Here is a 4,873-nt window from a genome sequence, read left to right as displayed (position 1 = left end):
TTTGGATCATCTTTAATATCATTATTCTGAATTCTTTTTCAGGTAGACTGCCTATTTCCTCTTCATTTTTTAGGTCTGGTGGGTTTTTACCTTGCTCCTTCATCTGCTGTGTGTTTTTCTGTCTTTTCATTTTGCTTACTGTGTTTGGGGTCTCCTTTTCGCAGGCTGCAGGTTTGTAGTTCCTGTTGTTTTTGGTGTCTGTCCCCAGTGCTATGGTTGTTTTAGTGGGTTGAGTAGGTTTCCTAGTTGGGGGGACTAGTGCCTGTGTTCTGGTGGGTGAGGCTGGATCTTGTCTTTCTGGTGGGCAGTTCCACGTCTGGTGGTGTGTTTTGGGATGTTGGTAGCCTTATTATGATTTTAGGCAGCCTCTCTCCTAACGGATGTGGCTGTAGTCCTGTCTTGCTAGTTGTTGGGCATAGGATGTCCAGCACTGTAGGTTGCTGGTCGTTGAGTGAAGCTGGGTCTTGGTGTTGAGATGGAGATCTCTTGGAGATTTTCACCATTTGATATTACATGGAGCTGGGAGGTCTGTTGTGGACCAGTGTTGTGAAGTTGGTTCTCCCACCTCAGTGACACAGCCCTGACACCTGGCTGGAGCACCAAGAGCCTTTAATCCACTCGGCTTAATCTAGTCCCCAAATCAGTTTCATATTGGACTTTTGGCTGTTCAATACGAGTCACTCCACTCCTCAGACCCAGATAGCCTTCATTTAATTTTGATCAACAGCTGACAGACGCCAAGAGTACAAAAAGCTCCTCCTTCCTCTTCACACGTGGCTCAACCGCGACCGCAGCCGACTTCGCTCCACTCCCACGAATCCCCGGCCGATTCTTGGGGAGCTCACTTTTCAACTCTCGGGAAGAGTAACTGGGCAGTTCCTAGCTGCACTAGTTCAGTCTTTGCTCTTATTTTCTTTTAAGTTATCCCCAGTAGGTCGAGTTTTATGAGGACATCTTCTTAAGACTCTTTGGAATGGGGAGGTGCCATCACCCTAGACTGTTGTAATGAGTATGATGCAGTCGTTGGTGTGTTGGGTGGTGATGGCCAAAGTGCGGCTGTGGTTAACATAAGCCACAGGACCCTGAGCGGTTGGAGTCGCACTACGCCCCAAACTCGTCAGTCAGATCACTGGGCACCTCACGCCATCTTTCTGTATTTTTATGTTTTATATACAACTCTTGTAAGAAGCAAAGCTGGGTTTTTACAATTGTAAATGTATAATCTTTGTCTTTTAATTGGAGTTTCTAGTTCAATTATGTCATTGTAATTACTAATCACTTTGTAATTACCTTTTTTTGGTGCATTACCTATTTCCTACACCTATTTATTCTCTTTTTCTTTCCTTCTTGTTTTCTTTGCATGGGTAGATTAGTTTATTTTATTCAATTTAGTTCACTGTTTATTTGCAACTCATACATTATTGTGCTTTTTTTAGTGGTTATGCTAGAGGTCATTCAATGTGTACTTCACTTATCAAGTCTGATATTAATTAGTGTTTTTATCCTTCTCCCAGACAATACAAAGACCTTAGAACACATTAAATCAGTCTGCCTTTCATCCGTATATGTCATCATATATATGTATGTTTATATATATGAATATATATGTTAATATATACTTATCGTGTATATATACATAGATGTGTATTTGTATATGTATATACATGTATGTGTATATACATACATCTACACGAATATATTTTTTTCTTTGTAGTGAGTGTCTGCTTGTAATGAATTATCTTTTTTCAACTGAATAAAAATTCTTTTTTATCATTTGCTTTCTTATTTCCACTGGATATGGAATTTAACATTGGTAGTTATTTTCTTTTCTATGCTGAAAATATTAATCCTTTTTTCCTTGTTTCTGTTAAGAAGTTAGCTTTAAAGGAAAATTGGCTCTTCCTCTTTTTTTGGCAGCTCTTTGTTTTTTGTATTCTGTAGTTTTACTGTAAGGAAACAGTGTGCAGATTTTTAAATTTTAGTATGCTTTGGGGCCAGGTGGATGTTTGAATTAATGAACTGATGTTTTTCATCAATTTTGGAAAATTTTTAGTTACTGTATCTTCAAATATTGCTTTTGCTCCATATGCTTCTCTCTTTCTGGGGTTATAAGTACATGTATATTAAAACTTGTCAATGTATTCAATTTGTCTCTTACCTATTCTTATTTTGCCTTCCCACTATATTTCATTTTCAGTATTTTTTAATCACTTAGTTTCTTGTTCTTTAATTCTCTCTTCAGCTTTGTCTAATGTATTGTTAAATACATCTGAGTTCAAAATTTTAGCTCTTGTATTTTTAAATTCTAGATTTTGGGGATTGTTTTTCAAGTATGCAAAGTGATTTTTATTTTTTTCCGGTTTTCTGCTAAATTTTTCTTTTGGTTCTTGGATAGAATAAGTGGTTATTTAAAAATTTGAGTCTGATAATTAGAACACTTTAAACCCACCTTTAAATCTGATGTCATTAAGTTTTATTTCTGCTCAGTTTCCTTTATGTTGTTCTATTTTCATGTTTTCTAAATATTATGTTTGTGGAAATAATTTGAGGCCTGGAATGATGTTTTCTTCTTCTAAAGAGGATTTTAGGGTCTTTTCCATGATATTTTTCCAGTTTTTCTATTTTTCCTCAACAGAAGCTTTAGTCTGTTTTACTTAGTCCACAATTACAGGAAATAGACCCAATTTTATCTTTTTGAATATTGGAATGGCATTTGTCTGTGTCCACCTTCTACAGTTACTCTAATCTTAGCAGTTTTAAAAAACTGCAACAGTGGTCTAATGAAATGATTCAGTGATTTCCTGTATACAATATTTAGGTGTTTTAGAATATAATTTATTGCTCAAGAGGTAGTATCATTTTTTCTTCAACTAAATTTTAAATGTAAGAGCCAAGAAATATTTTCATTTGAATTTAATTGATATTGAATTCTTTATTATAGCAGTGGGAAGTTTTACTTTATGCCATTTCTAGGTGATGATATTGAGGCTATATCATTAACAATAAAGAAAATTATATTCTGATCTATTAGCTGTTGTACACAAGTCATATAAAACTTAGGTCAGGGTTTCTAACTCTATAACCTCCACACTAGGGTAGTGATAAGAATGTGGGTATTGGAGTATCAGGAGTGGCTTTAAGTCATGACTTACCCACTAGCTGTGTGACACAGACATATTACTTAACCTCTCTAAGTCTGTTTCTAGGTTGTTAAATGGAGATGGACAGTCCCTATCTCAATGAAATTGACGTGAAAATTAAATAGGATTATGCATATAAACTGCTTAACACATTGCCTGGAACTCTGAATACTTGATAGCTCTTCACTGTTCCTTTTACTTTGAGGATCGGGTATTACAGTCAGCCTTCTGTATCCATGGTTTCCACATCTGTGGATTTAACCAAAGTCAGGTGGAGGATCAGTGCCCATGGATACAGAAGGTCAGCTGCGCTAGGCCACTTTATATCAGGGACTTGAGCATGTATAGATATTTGTATCTGCAGGGGTCCTGGAACCAGTCTTCCAAAGATACTGAGGGATGACTCTATTGTATTTCATTTAAGCTTGATTAAGGAAGACCTCATTCTCTCCAGCTTTGATTCTTTAGGTAGTATTCATCTGAAAACATATTTCTATAAGAATATGTATAACAACCTATAGTTCAAGCTGCTCTTGACTGTAATTTTCACAAAAATTAATTTCAAGGATGCTCCTCTGACTGCATATATGTGCAATTGTTTTGGAACCCACTACAGAGCTTACATTTATACATGTTCAATTTTATGTGTTTGGATTCTTTTGATACTATATCTGCCTTTCATTATTTTATCTGTTATAATATTTATCATGTTTGTCCACAAATAGCAGTGTTCATTCAGATCATTGATAAAAATGTTAAACTCAGTAAAACCAAGGTGATACTGCAGTAAATTATTTGTAATGTAATCTGGCTTGAAAATCTTAATACATCTTTCACAAAAGGAAGCAAATTTAATTTAGCATGAGCCATCACTCTAGTGGCTCATACAGATTGCTATAGTCTTTTCTAAGAGTGAATAGACTTTCATGTTTAGTTAAATCTCCAGATTTTTCATGGACATAAAATCAATAAGTTAACTTATAGTTTTCAAAATTTAAAGTCTGGGATGTAATTTTAAAATTTGATACCAGAATTTTACTAGGATTTTCCCACAGATTATTGTCATGAGATCACTTTTACACTTACCACAATATAATCACTTATGGCTGGGAGAAATTGAACTTATTTTAAGGAATCATTTGCTTTTTCCTACTCTTTTCATGAATAACCCAAATCTTAGTCTTCCTTCTTAAAAATAGCCAATATTTATACTATATCATTTAATTGCTAAGAACTTTTCATAATTTGGGGGGGGGTCTCTTTTTTCTTGATTCTATTGTATACCTATTTATGTGTTTCATTATTGTCTGATTAAGTTGACATCATCTCCCTCCCTACCTTTGTGTGGCAAATAACTTATTTTGATGCTGAGAAATAATAGGTTTGTGGTGTGTGTGTGCATGTGTGTGTGTTTGTGTGTGATTCTTTCAATAGATTGTAATACCCTTCTCTTTAGTAAAGCAATTAAGCCATAAGTGTTCTTATGAAGGCAAAGTAGAATTAAGTGCATTAAGAACCATTAGGAGAGGGCTTCCCTGGTGGCACAGTGGTTGAGAATCCTCCTGCTGATGCAGGGGACACGGGTTCGTGCGTGCCCCGGTCCGGGAAGATCCCACATGCCACGGAGCGGCTGAGCCCGTGAGCTATGGCCACTGAGCCTGTGCGTCCAGAGCCTGTGCTCCTCAACGGGAGAGGCCACAACAGTGAGAGGCCCACGTACCACAAAAAAAAAA

Source organism: Physeter macrocephalus, chromosome 12, assembly GCF_002837175.3.
Source record: "Physeter macrocephalus isolate SW-GA chromosome 12, ASM283717v5, whole genome shotgun sequence".
Lineage (NCBI taxonomy): Eukaryota > Metazoa > Chordata > Mammalia > Artiodactyla > Physeteridae > Physeter > Physeter macrocephalus.
The sequence above is the reverse complement of the archived record's forward strand: the minus strand, read 5'-3'. Positions refer to the sequence as shown.